The sequence below is a fragment of the Zonotrichia leucophrys genome, chromosome 14 (assembly GCF_028769735.1).
Source record: "Zonotrichia leucophrys gambelii isolate GWCS_2022_RI chromosome 14, RI_Zleu_2.0, whole genome shotgun sequence".
Taxonomy (NCBI): Eukaryota; Metazoa; Chordata; class Aves; order Passeriformes; family Passerellidae; genus Zonotrichia; species Zonotrichia leucophrys.
This window is the reverse complement of record NC_088184.1, coordinates 16258997-16274072: the sequence shown is the minus strand read 5'-3', so window position 1 is coordinate 16274072 and position 15076 is coordinate 16258997. Positions and strand designations below refer to the sequence as shown.

The 15076-nt window shown below is 46.1% G+C and overlaps 1 long non-coding RNA gene across 2 annotated transcripts in view; it reads left to right on the top strand.

The window, feature by feature from the left end:
* LOC135454347 (uncharacterized) overlaps window positions 1-14648 on the top strand; it is a 41761-nt gene extending 27113 nt beyond the window's left edge. The window contains exons 3-5 of one of the 2 annotated variants that reach the window (XR_010442091.1): window positions 8494-8684; window positions 10259-10435; window positions 12685-14648. This is a non-coding gene — a long non-coding RNA (uncharacterized LOC135454347). The remainder of the gene's footprint in view (window positions 1-8493; window positions 8685-10258; window positions 10436-12684) is intronic. The other variant, XR_010442092.1, reaches the window with a different exon arrangement.
* The last annotated feature ends 428 nt before the right edge of the window (window positions 14649-15076 follow it).

Here is a 15076-nt window from a genome sequence, read left to right as displayed (position 1 = left end):
GAGAAGCAATGACCACGGGGTTCCCTGTAATATTTTAGCTCATGTATGTATGAAACAAACAGTGATCTCCTGTTTCTGGTGGCTAAAGGCCCATATCTGATAGTGGAATATAAAATTAACTAATGATTTGGAAGTAGAAAAGGTTAATGCTAAATAATAATAAAATATAAAAATGCAGAAGAGAAATGTTACTCTAATTTCTATGGATTCTACATAGTTTTGTCTCCTTCCTTGAAGGACTTAGTATACCTCAATGAGAAAATTGCATTCAAACTCTGTAGGCCGATCTGCCATGACTGAACTGAAATTAGGGGAAATGTACAAAGTGGTTTTACAGAAGCTCTTTGGATGGATGGCTGCAGGAGGAGGCATTTGGTGTCGGGGCTCTACTGTCTCTTGAACAGGCCAGAGATGGGACAGCAGCAGGCAGGACACAAGTGCATGCTCCTGCAGCCACAGTGCTGCACTGATGGTCCTGGGGAACTCTGCCTGCTGTCTGTGCCCCAGGATGCTTGCTGAGAGTGACTGGGAGGGAGCAGCTCCTCAGGCAGCTTCTTTCTTGGAGGGTGGGTCTCATTTTAGATGTGTTGTTGGTTTGTTGATGCCAACTTTACCTGCCAGCTCTGCTCAGCATCCAGTGCTGTGGTCTGAGGCTTCCTAGTGGGAGACTGCCATCTAACCCAGAACCACAGGCAGTGCTTTTGTCCCCCTCCTTAACCTTGCTTTAGGTGTTTGTTGAGCTCCAGAACTTTGTGGAACTCCCATGAGCACATTTACAACCAAGCTGTGGCTTTTTATGACCTACACATTGTTCAGAACACCATAGAGGAGGCTCCTCCTGTATGCAGACACTGTGCTTTTCCTCTCTCTCCTGCAGTACACAGCTGGAAAAGTCTTCCCAAAACTTGAGGCAATCTTAGCTCCTGTTTCTTTGGGAACAGAGGAATTAAAGTGAGCAGGTAAATGTGTGTCTCTGCCCATGCAGGGCCCTTGGCAGGGACTTCAGAGTGAGAAGGACCTCTGACACAGCTCACAGCACAAGCAGCCCTTGCAAGGCGTGTGACAGAGCACAGGGCTCTACACAGCCACTCTAGTGCTGCAGCCTGAGCTCTTGGGCTGTGAGCACCAGAGGACTGGGGTTGTTAGTGCTGACACTCTAGACATGACTAAGCCATTTTGATGAAAGAAATAGAATCTGACACTTTTCCTATTTAATTGTTTCTTGTAAATTTCAAATAAAAAGTAAATTGGCTTCTTTTAAAAGAACAAACTGTGTAAAAGGCTTGCTGAGCAGAAGTGAGTGGCCCCTGAAGCATGACAAGCAGCTTCGTGATCACAGCCAGCTAACAAGTCTTCAAGGCGCAATGCAGAGGGGGCTGGACTGAAAAGCAAATGCCTCTGCAGCTCTAGCTTTGCCTTGAGGCACTAGGGGATAGAAATGTGCAGGAGGAAGGGGAGGAGGTTTTGAGGTCTGAGCATAGCCCAGCCCTGAGCTGGGCTGCCCTGGCACAAGTGTTGGTTGGGGTAGGACTGTAACACCCGTGGCCACTGAACTCCTGGATCCTGGGGCTTTCTCAGCACTTTTGGAGGCTACAGAGTCTGGCAGCTTTGTCAGGCTCTTTGCATCTTTAGCTTTGCTCCTAAAGCCTGGTATGTTCTGGGTTATCTGGGGTATCAGCTGCACTTTGCCAGTGAAAGCATGTTCTAGATTCTTTGGAGGACTTTATTTGCAAAGACCCTGAGATCCATCATCAAATGGCTGTAAGGAAAATGCCTTTCATCATTCAGGTTAAAGAACATCACAAAGCCTTGGAGACAACACTTCACTCAGGAATTAAATTGCAGGAGTCATCTGGTGTCAAATAAGTTTCATTTAATAGGTTACTCAAATAAAGTTTCTGTAGAAATCAATATCACTTTCTCCTGCAATTGACAGCTCAAGACACTCAAAATGGCATTTTTCACATAAGGTTTATTTAATTTTAGGAGGAAGAATCCCTCCTATACTTTTTACTTGGCCTACGCAACTCTGCAAGGTTGTCAGCCTGCAGAGTTGGAAACCTGCCCTGCACTTACCCAGGGGGACAGTGTGAGGTCACTAACAGGGATTTGCCAGTCTCAGGTGCAGCAAGGATGCCATTGTCAAAGGGCTGTATCTGAAGTGTCTTTACAGCTCACTGAAGGAAACAGGGACAAGTAATTTTGTTTCTTCTTGCAGGTGAGCTTGACAGGACAAAACGCCTCATTATATATATCTTAGTAGAACTGGACTTTCTGTAGAGATAGAGGTCTGTCGGCTGTGAACACTGGGGGCTTCAACAGCAGTGCTTCTGGGTCCAGGGTAGGTGAATCCTGAAATTTCTACCTCCCTTAAGAACATGGGACACCTTTGCTCTGTGTTTTTTATTTCAGTCTGATGGTATCCCATGAAGAAGGAAAGAGACTTTGGCACCTTTCTGCACCATCTCCCTTGAGCAGGAGCTCTGTTTCTCAGACTTTCTTTGGTCACACTGGCACCTGCTCTGCTGATGTACTGTCCTAGGAGGTGCTGGTTCTGCTCTCCACATCTGTTTATAGTGCTGGCAGAGCCCCTGTGATTGTACATCCAGCAAGGGCAGATTACTGCTAGGCTGCTTAAGTGCCATGAGGAGGCATTTGGCTGTAGGAAAGGACAAGTTCACCTATCTAACATCCTTAATGCTTGTAATTCCTACAAGCAGTAATATTGATTCCTGGATCTGTGCTGACTATAGCACAAATGGACAGCAGCTGGTAGGAGGAATTTCCCAGCCCTGTGGTATTGGGTTCCCTGAAGAGGCACCGAGTGATTTGTATGTTCCCAGCAGCTGCAACCCAGTAAGGACAGAGGCTTGTGACCTGCATGCAATCAGGTAGATTCTGGCTGCAGGTTCTGTGGCAGAAGCTAGGCGGGGAAGTGACTTTATACCATCAGTGCTCTCCAGTCTTCTGTTGTAGCCCAGTGCCAGGGACCCTTGTGCTGTGAGAAGACTTCATGTTTCCCATCTGTTCATAGCTATTGAGCTTTCAATAATATAAAGTTAATTTTTATTTGAAGAACATGTTTGTGCTGTTAACCTAAACCATGGGCCTGGGTTCAGTTTTCTCATCTGACAAACAAGGATAAACATAACCAGTACTAGCTGAGAAAGGCAATCTGGCAGTAAACAGAGTGTTGTTGAAGAATGTTATTTTCAGAGATGCAGTTACTTGTCTCTGACAAATTAAAAAGGGAAACATCTGCAAGGCACAATGGGAAGAAAATACTTCAGGAGAGGTTTTATTAGGAGTTAGAGGTAATAATCCTGTAGAGACAGTCTTCTGGTGCTTCACAAATATTATAATGCTAGATGATAGCATACAGAGAGGCAACGTAGGCATTTGTATGCATTGTGCCACGGACAGTGTGTTATTTAATCATACTTTCCTCTAAGAGTCTGTGTTGTCTAATTCTCTGTCAGTAAATATGAAGTGTTTCTTTCAAATGAGGAGGGAGTTCAGCCTTCAGTGCATCTGGTAGGAGAGAAGATATAATGACCTGTGCCTTCCCCAGGCTGACACCAGCCCCTCTCTGTGATTTTGTCTGGATGTTTTAATACTGGGCCAAAGACAAGCACAGGAAAACTCCTACCAAATAACCCAGTGCTCTTGCTCCCTGAGGCACACCTAGGTAATACCTCCTAAGGTTGTTTCCCAGAACAGGCTGAGCTGATGGTGGGAGCAGGTGACTGCAAATGAAATACTCTGTCTCCTGCTGTCAGGCGTGTGGTGGACACATCTGTTATTGAAAGGAGTATTCATGCTTTGTAATGTAGATGTATCTCTCCTGGAGATAATCTGTAATGCATCAGAGAGGAATGCACTGGGGGAGGTGTGGCAGAGGTACAAGACTCCTGCTGTTCCACACTTTTCCTTAACAAGGTGAGCTTCAGAGATTTACGGTCAAACAAAAGGTGAAGATGAACCTTTTGTAAATGGTAGTACTTAAAATTTCTGCTGCTTTGAAATTGCAGGCTGAGCAGATGCTGCATGCACTGCCATTTGCCCTCATGAGATATGGGTTTTAATTCACCTCCATTTATGTAATCTGTTCCCCATGTGCTGATGTAACACTGTAAAACACGTTCAGTTCCCAAGGTGCCTGTGGACTAAATGAGCTTCTGTTGCAGCTCGTGCTGCTCAGGTCTTGCTTATCTTGTCACAGGGTGTTGGGCAGTACCAGCTGTGGCCAAGCTGAGCCAGGCATTCTAAATCAGTCCCACAAAGCTGTCGTCTGAGGAGGCTCTTGGTTATCTGTCCATGTTTTAACACCTCCTGCAGTGCATGGTGTGGGGGTCATCTGGGAAGTTAACAACAATTTTTCAGAGAAAAGGAGCCTTTCTGGGCATTCAGGCTTCCTTCTTATGTGAGGGGAGAGCTGACTGCAGTGATGCCTCTTTATGGAAACACCCTTGCATGGGGAGCAGATGGCATGCTCTGAGGACTTTGGTGCATTTGTGCTGGAGCTGGCAATGGGGGTGACATGAGTAGGTCCTTAAGTCAAGTCAGGCTTGGCTCTGATACTTTGCTGAGTGCCAGACAACTGCTTGGATGGAGGAGGAATAACTTGGGGATCAGGCAGGAAGGCAAGCTCCCTGGTCGCCCTTGCAGAGGTCTTTTCATTTGAAGCCCTGAGCAGTGTGCTGCAGAAATAAATTGTCTAGCTCTAGGGTAAATGTTAAGCCTGGAGACAGATGTGCTTGTGAGTACCCAAGGAGCTTCTCCACCAGAACTGCATTAAGCAACTCCAGACTTCAGGAAGTCTGTAGAGGGGAGCTGGAGTGCCTTGTGGGCTCCCTATAGCTAATTTTTTGCATTATTTGTAATTACTGTTGGGCACTTGAATTTGCTTATTGCCCCAGGGGTGTGTCTTGCACCTCTTGGGTTGAAAAACTGTTGCTCATGAGCACAAAGCTGCATCTATAGCACCAGACTTCTTGGTTCTGAATAAAAGAAAGCCAAAGGCTCTCGCTGTTGTACTTGTGGTGAACAGAGAAATGATATTTTGTTGAATTACCTCTAATTCTCCAGCATCCATGGCTCATTCAAAGGGCCAGTGAAAGGGTAGCACGAGCTCATATTCCAGAGAAATGCTGCAGGGTGTCTCAGGCTGGCTGGGCTAGAGCTGTGACCCTCATCTCTAGGACCACAGTCCTCTGCACTATGTATGTTCCCCTGGACAAATCCAGTGAGATGTAGATGAACCTGAGGTAAATACAATTTCTGTAGTCCTTGGCACTTCCTTAGCAGAAGAAAGTTAAAACAATGTAGTTTATTAAATGTTTTACAGTTCTTGTTCAGTCATGTTTATCCATAGGTGACCATCTATTTCCAATATGTTTATACTGGAGGGAAGGGACAGAATTTGATGCAGCAAGTTCTTTCAGCTGCTCAAAGCCAGGTCTAGGGCTTGGTGCTTAACATGCTGCTGCGGTACAGACACATCCTTTAGGCATCAAGAAAGAGATGTGGATTGGCTTTTTCTTTCTTCAAAAAATGACATTTTGAAGTAGGTTAAGTCTACTACTTTTCCACATTTTCTCAGAGAGAGATTTTGTCTGGCTGGTGTACGTGCTTTCCATGAGAAATTATTTATGAGCTCCTCCATCCCCGGTCTAGTCTTGATGTAACAATAGTAGATCTGGAGGAATGACCAAGGTTAGTTTTATGGTCTCACTTCAGATGTAGTGCCAAGTTATTCAGTGCTTCGTTTTGTTAGTGCCTGAACCAAAAAGCAATTTATCTCAGCAACATCCTTCAGATTATACCTATATACCATGATACCAATAAGGCATGCACCTGGTTGCTCCAGTCCCAGAAGAAATCAATGTTTCATTTCAAAGATGCCAGTTCTTTCCTCTCCCTCCTTCTGCCATTCTTATGAAGAAAAGCCTTTTTAGGGGACATGGGAAGAAATACAGAAGGATTGTGGAAAAACCTCCTCTACTTCAGCTATGCATCCTGTTCAATTATGAATCATAAAGAAACTCACTGAGAGCACAGTTGTCAGAGCTTAAATGGTCAATGTATGTGAATGAGAATGAGCATGCCCTTTGTTGGGGTCCCCTCCAGGTGACGGGCCTAGGCTGCTGCAGTCCTGTAGGGATGTGTTCAGTGTGACCACAGCATTTCTGTCTTTTCTGGGAGAAGGCTGCAAAGATGTAGCTCAGTTCCTTGCTCACAGCCAGTTATCTGTCCTGGCACCAGTGTAATTATAATACATATTTTGTTGCTTGTCAATATTTTAACCTTTCTGACACATTATCCCCTAGGGCAACTAAGCAGCCTTAACAATGTAGCTGATAATTATCCTCATAGTGAATAAAGTTATCACTAGGGCCCTGTATAAATCACATGGAAAACATTATGGCTTTCAGTGGCTGGCCATCACAAAAATGGGAGGAGGCACAGATTGTGACAGCTTACTGGAGAATGTAATAAAACCAACAATAAAGTAATTGATAATATAGGCAATGATTTTCAGACTTTTCTATTTGTTTTCATGCTAATAGAAGATAAATGTCATATTAGAAACAAGACATGAAATTCCCATTAAAAATATTTTGGAAATGTCATTAAATATCAGCAATTCCCAGTGCAAGAAATGGCAGCATGGGTCGTAATTACCTGTCTTAATTATCTGTATGCGGTCTGGAACCAAAGTGTCCTTGTGGTCATCAACTACCCTTCACTTTTGTAAGGAGTGAGATGTGTGGTGCCTCAGTGGGAGGAAGCCTCTTGGCCATTGGTGGAAATCAGGAGAGCAATCCTGCCAGGGATCCTGAGTTGGGTACATCATGGCTGTTTTCATAAGGCTGCAGGTTTCCTAAGAAGTCCAAGCTGTCATTATAAGCAGAGAACAAGACTTCAGCACAGATGTGAGAAAGCCCTGCAGCAGTACTGGAGTGTTGAGAAAGGGAGAGTGCAGTACAGTGAGGACAAAGGTCTAAGATATGCTCACTAGAAACGCATGAAGGAGAGGTGTTGGCACGTCTAAGTTACCTGTCAGTATTACTGGTTGATCCTCTGGATTGCATGCTATGAGCATGAGTGTGCCGCCTTCAACATTTATGCTCCATTTATACCAACATTTATACTAACTAAAGGTTTGGGGGAGTGAGTGAACCATGATGGGACTCTGGAGTGAGCGGGAGTGTTCTGGGGAACGGCTGCAGCTCCCTGGGTGAGACCAGGCAACAACCACCCAAGAGCAGTGTTCTATGCTGAGTGGGTGCTGGGGGCTGAACAGATGGAGGCTGGTGTGCTGCTTTCCAGCAAAGTGGGGTGCTCCTCCTGTGCACTGGCTGCTTGCAGAGACAGCGCTGCCCTGCCTGCGAGGGCAGGAACAGCCCTTCCCAGTGAGCAGCCTGACCTGGGCTGGCCTGACTCTGGAGGGTGTTCTCAGCACTGATTAGTGTGAGGATGTCTCTGGGATGAAGGCTGGGAAAGGGATGGGAAAGGGAGAGTGGTGGAAATTGTTTTTGTAACTGTGCTTAACATTCTTAGTTCACTCTCTTGCATTTCTTCTAAACAAGCACTTTGAGGTCCAAGCCCCGATGCCTCTAATCTAGTGAGTGCCTTATTGATCAAGCCTTGCCATTTGGTCCCCCGAGCTGCCTTGTGTTGCACAAAAGGGATAAATTACTCCTTATACTTTAAAGAGTAAGGATGTTTTTAGTGCATGTAGACCCATATGATAAATACAGAGGTACAGGTGGGATGAGAATAGCAAAAAGCAGAGGGATAATTAACAGCACAAACCAGTTCCGAAGCCCAGGCTCTGGAGGAACACAATACATTCATCATGCTGCTCTCTGGGCTGATGCTACAGCTCTGGGGTGTGAGGTATTGAATTACAGTCTCTAGAAAATATTGTTTGGGGAATGTTGAGGAGAGCTGGTAAACAATGTGCTGGAAGGTGACAGATATGTTTGCAGCTTCATATAGGGCTATCACAATAAAAAGAGCCATGAGGGGTTTTCCCATCTCTGCCTACCTGTCAGGCCTGGCAGCAGGCAGGCTACCAGGCTTCAGTGGGGGATGGCAGACCCAGAAGCCAGTGTGCTTGCTTTCTTCTGATGCCTACTTTCTTTAAAATATTTTTTGCTACTGTGTGAAACACTAGCAATGGCTGACGAATCTCAAGCTTGACGAAGCAGTATCTGTGATTCAGCTGCTGTAGAAAACAACATATAGAGGGCTCTTAACACTGGATTTGGACTCAGCCTGGCCCAAACACTGCATCTGGGCTCTCCTACCCTCAGTGTGGTTGTTATGGAGGATGGCACAGAGGCTCCCAGCTCAGAGCTGCTGCCCACACAATCAGGGCACAGCAGTGTATCAGGAGCTGCGCCTCAGTCACACAGAGGGGGGAAGGTGAAGGCAGCTATAATCTGCTTTGTAATATGCTTTCTTTTCTATCCCCTTTCTTCACAGAAAGTCTCTCACAAGACTTTGATCTAGGATGGCACTTCATTCCTGCAGACCTGTGACAAGTCATGGCAGTGTCCCCTGAGTCGAGCTCACAGCATGCTCAGGGGCTGCCTCCTCTGCAGTGTCCTGTGTTACCTCCTCAGTGGCCCAAGTGCAGGACATACCTATGAGTCAGCAGTAAAGCACACACCAAGGTAAGGAAGGGGGGATACTGTGCCACTATAGAAGAAGCCTGAGGAGCTAACAGTGGCCAAGGCAGAGGATTTCACTGCCCCTGAAGAGGGTCTTTCAGAGTTCTTAGTTATATGTTTATATTTAATGCACTGATTAGGGTCAGGACTTGTAGACAGCCACTAACAGTGCATGTGAATTGGCTTAAGCATTATTATGTACAACCATCATCAGCTCTGCTCCCCAGGAAGATTGATACACTGAGTGAATCTTTTCAAGCTGCTTCTGAAAAGATTCACGACACTGCAGTGAAAGTGGCTTCCAATGGGAATCTCTGTATACTGATGTCAGCATATATTTTATTCCTCCTGACTGCAAGGGCTGGTTAGGTTATGAGCTTTCTCGCTGAAAAAGACTGCATACAATTGCCAGATAATTGGTTCTTTTCCTTGTAGGCTGATGAAGTTGTGATTCACCCCTTACTCCCCCAAGAGCAGCAGGCTCCCTGCATGGCTTCCTTATCTCTCATCCAGGTTCTTAGCTTTCCTTTCCTTTCCACCTGGCATGTGTGGAGGGGATGGTCCAAGAGCAGAGGGCAGGAAGCCGCTGAGCATAGATTTAACCCTGGGCTCGTGGCCTGAGCCAGCAGCAGGGCTGCAGGACTGCACAGATGTGTAGGGTGCTGGTCCAAGCAGGCTGGGGATGGTGTGGCTGATTCAGCTGTGGAGTGATGCTGAAATCAGGCTGCTGTGATCATTGGTCCTTGGCAGGTGCTGTATCCCGGCTTCTGGCCTTTGTCCCTTGGACCATGTAGTTGTTTTCTGCTGTGGCAGAAACGTGTCACAGCTGTTGCTCATGCTGGTGCTGCTTATTGCAGAGGATGTGTGGAACCCTTCAAATCTCAAGCTCATTGTATCTGTCTGCAACTGAAGACTCAGGAAGCCTTGGGAAAGAGCGTGCCTCTTGCTTGCTTTCCTGATTTGATCTTACCAAGGGGCCATGGTGGATCATGAAAATCTCCCTGCTCCCAACTGAGCAGTCACAGAGAAGCACTGGATGTCCATCTTCCTCCTTTGGCCTTGTCCTCATTTGGATACTGACCCTCTCCCCAGCACAGATCGTCTCTCCTTTGCTAGACATCCTTGGTATGCAAAACATGGCTCCTCTGTCCTGCTATTGCAGAGTGGGACTGAGAAGTGCAGGTGCTTGGAGCCATCCTGTTGCTTGCTTCTCATCTCCTTGCAGGTTTGTACAGCATCTTCATCCAACCTGAGAGGATGCTGGGGGGGATAGGATAGTGTGAATGCTGCTGCTGGGACAGCTATGCATACCGGGGAGCAGAGGCTTCAGTGGTTGCTGCTGCTCTGCGCTGCTCTTTGTCCGTGTCAGCATCAGTTTTGTTACCTGTTTACATTTGCTGGTTAAAATTTTCTCTTAGGTCTTTCCTGTAGGAAGAAAATCTGTTTACTTACCCTGTGCCCAGAGTGCTTTTTCCTGCTGTGGGGAGGGCAATGCTGAGATGCTCTGGGAGGATCTGTGGCACTGCTACCTGGTTCCTTGTCCCAGCTCCCCTTGCCCCATTTGCTCCCTTCTGCAGTGTTCCCATGCCCCAGTTTCCCAGGAATGGATGTGAATGCAGCTGTTGGGAGAGTCGGTGCCCATCTGCCTGGGTCGAATGCTGCACTGGGAGCAACACTGCTGTTGCCTGTGGGGCAGAGCCAGGATGTGAGTGAACACTTCAGAATCAGGCTGGGGTGTGCAAGTTCAAGCACAGGTAAAAGTTTCGTTAACATTTGTTGGGGTTTTTTTAACCTCAGATGCATAGTCCTCTAATTAATTCAAACTTAAAAACTAGTTACTAATTTAAAAACTAGTTACTAATAATGCCAATGCCAACTCTATCAGAACTCCAATTACTACTGCCCATAAGCAGTGCTCACTGTATCAGTCAGAAGAAAAATCTTTTCAGGTAGTTGTACTTAAATCACCTTTTCAGAAAGCTTTCTTCTATTACAGCAACTTGAGAGAATCCATCTTTAATAGGTTATAATGAAAAATTAAATACTACCTGTCTATTAAGCAGTATGCTTGATCTGTTTGTTAATGTAACTCTAAATAATTGCCAGAACTATGAGTGAAGTACTTGCCTTTCACAGGCATGAGATTCTCTGTCAAGTACAAAGTGGGCAAAGGAAGCGTAGTCCCAGGAGATCCATGGGAATGAGACCAACTTAAATTGTAACACTGCTGCTGTAGCTTCTCTCGTGGAACCTGGCAGGTCATGGATAGGTTTGCCACAGCAGTCTCCACCAAGAACTCCACCCAAAGGCTTGCAGGTCCTGCTCAGAAGGAGCACAGCAGGCTTGAGCAGCATTGCAGTGTTTTGCTTCAGGGGAGCATGGATGAAACTAATTATAATATTTTATAATTGTGCATATGTGCCTTTGTGACAGTGCCATAGAGAAGCACAGTAAAGAAGCGACTAGTTCCTCAGTTACTGTAACACATCCAAGAAAAGGCTGGTTCATCTAGTTCACCTGTTCATCATCCCATTTATACCTCATGCATATCTCCTACACTGTGTTTGACAAAAGGTATTAAAAATGATTGCAGATTGCTTTGCTAAAGAGTTTATCATTTATTCATCAGACACACCACTAAGCCCTACGTTGTCCCCACAGCCTCCCTTCCCTGTGTCAGAAAGAGCATCACCTCACCTCCCCTGTCCTGTACCTCAACAGTGATGACAACACAGTTACCTGTACTTTGCGAGCTGGAGATACCTTTGTCATGAACTTGGGGTTTTGGAAGTGATTCCTGGTGGAGATCACTGGAACACAGGCATTTATTTGGATAGCAATAATTGAGAAGCTCATTTTATTCCAGTAAGAATCTTTCAACTGCAATCAATTCACATGCCATCCCAAATAGTGGAGGTCAGCAGAGCACAGCAAGTACCTCAGCAAGCACTGTTGACAATGTTAAAATGCAATAAACAGAGAGCTGTGGCTCTGCATGAGGGGGTGCGCATTAATCCCTGTTTGGAGAGTGTGTCATTGGCAGACTCAGATCTTTTAGGGTCTTTCTGATGGAAAATGCTTAATATTTCTTTAGTTTAGACTTGTCTACTTCTCTTAGCATGTTGTGGTGGAAGCACTGTCCAGGATTGCTGGCACCTTCTCAATACATCTCCCCAAAGCACACCTAAAAGATGAATGTTCTTGCTACTATTCCTGCTAAGGCTTCTTCCTCGTGCTGCCATTGTGCAGTGCTCTGGAATACAAAACATGGAAATAATTGAGTAGATTAATTAGGTAATGTTTGCACAGGACCTGGAAAATATAAAGAACTATATAATTGCTAAGTAGAGTAGATTAATTAGTTAGTGTTTACTCAGTGCTTTGTAAATGTAAAGGCATCAAAGCAGTGCTTAGTGTTATAATTAATTAAGTTTTCACTCTGGGATGCTCTGCTCCAGTTCTGAGGTAGGACCATGGTCTTCCTTCCACTGGCAGCTGTGTGCTGCTGTTGCTCTGGCCCTGCTCCCTCCCAGCCCTGTGTGCCCAGGCTGGAGGCTGTGTATGGAGGCATGCCAAAAGCCATGCTTGGCATGAGCCACTGAAGTAAATGGCAGAGGGAACAATGTTACTTTGCTGAGCATGTGAGGAGCAGTTCATACCCAGGCAGTGCTGAAAAATATTTGTGCTGCAGGGCCATGGTCTGACCCTGCACTGCTGCATCTTTCCTGAGGGGTTGAGGAGCCGCTGCAGTGCCTGTGTCTGTAGCTTTGTGGGAGGAGGCTCAAGAATGTGCTATGTCCCTGGGAGATCCAAGCCCAACGGGTGCTGGCAGCTGGGAGCCAAGGCAGTCAGGCAGGCTGCTGTAATGGCTGCTTTGACACGTTCTTCATCTGCCATAGAGCAGTGCCTCTGCCATCTGCTGTCACTTCACACTTGGAGATGGGCTTCCCAGTGCCTTCCCCCACTTCTGTTCTTCTCTCTTTTTGCACTTTGGTCTTTGCAGAGAGAAGAAATGCGTGAAGAACAGCAGGCTGATAGAAAGGGAATGGGAAGAAAGTGCAGTCCTTCCCTGAATGCCAGTCAGGAGCTCATAGCTGGCACTGGGGAACTGCTGTCTGCAGTCCATGCTCTCCCTTCACAGGGAGCTCTTCTAGCCTGGCCACAGGCTCAAAACTGACTGATAGCATGCACAGGAAAGAGCCAAGAGGAGCTTACTCCATCTGCTGAGAAAGCAGGTCTGCCTTCAGCTGCTCGTGCAGGTGCTTGGAGGACTGTGACTGGTTGTAAGTTTGGGCACCTGTCCTTGCCACAGGCTGGGCTGCGCTCACTCATGCACTCTGCTTACAGGACCATGAGGTTTTCTGTCCTCAACTCCTTGGCGAAAACAAGCTTTGTGAAATAGCTGGGAGGTGAAAGCACAGAACTTGCCTATTAGCTATATCTTTGATTTATTCCAAAACTTTCTTCCTCAGGTTCAGTGGATGGAGGTGTGGAGGAAGTCTGAAGCAAGGAGGGAAGCAGAATGCCAGGCATGGGAGGCCTGGAGCATGCAGCCAGTCCCAGTCCTGCTGGCTTGGGAATGCTCTGTAATGCCTGCATGCCAGGCAAGAGGGAGTGACTTCAAAGCACATCTTTATTAGGGTACACTGCTTAGCATCAAAGAAATGTCAGGGCTGCTCTACACTGACTCTCTGCCTGCGGCACTAAACTAGCCTGTCATTCAGAAGTCTCAGTACAAACCACAACTGCTGACAGAGTCCTGGAAAAATTTATTTTTCCACATCTAATTGCCCTTTTTGCTTTGTAAACATAAAGGTTGAAGCTTAAACTCTGACAGCTCCAGTAGCCTTTTGCTTAACTCCTTAAAAAAAATGACATTCAGCATGTTAAATTTTGCTTTTACCGCTGCCTGAAATCTCACAAAATCTGCCCAATGTTTTTTTAAAGATCATTGAAGCATTTCAGCACTCACTTTGGGAAAAACCCTTCAACTAACAAAAAGACAAAAGCTGGTGCCTGAAGAGCCAAGACCTTTCCCCATAGCAATTCAGGATAAAAATGCTTGACCAAAAGAGGCACAGCGAGCAAACGGCATTCCACCTTTCCCTTGGAGCAGATTAAAGAATGCCTATCTGCTCTTGTTATTGTTCCAGAAAGAAATGAAACATCAAAGACAGGAGAAAAAGAGAAACAACTCTTAAAAAGCAAAATTGGATGTATCATAGCAGTCTGAAAACTTCCAGTTCAGTTTCTTCAGTGCCATGGGTTCTCTGTCCTGGAGGAGGATCCCCCGAAGTGGGGGGATGCACTGTTCCCCAGACTCTGCACTGCCTCCTCTGAGAGCATCGTGCCTGCAGGAGCCTCCTCTGGGTCGGGGCTTTTAGCTGCTCCTGCTGCAGTCCTTCACCATTCAAGATGCATGTCCCGAATCACTTCAACCACAGAGAAGTGATTTTGTAGCCACAGCTCTTAAAGAAATATCCTCTGTTTTTCTGGGAGGTGCTGCCCATTCCCTCCATCTGACATGAAAACAGGGTCATTGCATCACCATCATTGTCTCTGCAGAGACCCTCCTGGCCTGGGCTCTGCTTCCATCTGCCCACGGAGATGAGGACCAGACTGCCCTGCCCTCAGCCCCCAAACCTGCATGGCACAGACCCTGTGCTCGTCCCTGCCCCTGCAGCCAGCCTGGCCAGCACCCAGCTACCCCCAGCTGATGGATCTGTGTCTGTGAACGAGTGACAGCGTGGTCGGCATTGTCCTGAGTGTCAGATTCTTCCTAAGTGCCAGCTCTAATGGGCTGTGGATGATCAGATGCTCCTGGGATAACAAGTTTCTGGAAAGAGATAAATGCAGCAAATGTGCATGAACAGGGGACATTGTCATGGCTTAACCCCAGCCAAAAACTCAGTCCCACACAACTGTTTGCTCACCCTTCTCCCTCAGAGGGATGGGAAGGAGAATCAGAAAAAGGGTATTTTTTTGTAGATTGAAATAAGAACAGTTCAATAATTAAAATAAAGTAAAATATTGCTACTTCTACCCTGGAGTTCAGTAGAACTGACTTTGGCCTCTTCAGGGATCTGCTGTCAGTGTCCTTTTCATAGAATATCTTCCATACTTGCCAACCACTGGCACTCACTCTCTGCCAGGAGACCATCTCTGTGTAGAATATGGTGGTCCTTTTCAACAGAGGCTTTGGCAAACAATCAGGTTGAGTTTTGAAATCTCTGGGAAGAGCCAGTCTGTGATGAGTGTTTGCTTCTTCATACCTGCCTCCAGGTTTTATGATTTTTCCCAAGGAAAAAATAACAAAAAAGATAATTATTTTAAAACTGTTTCTCTGAGATCCCAGGTTGTTAAGCTTTATGCTGCTAGATAAATCAAACTAACTA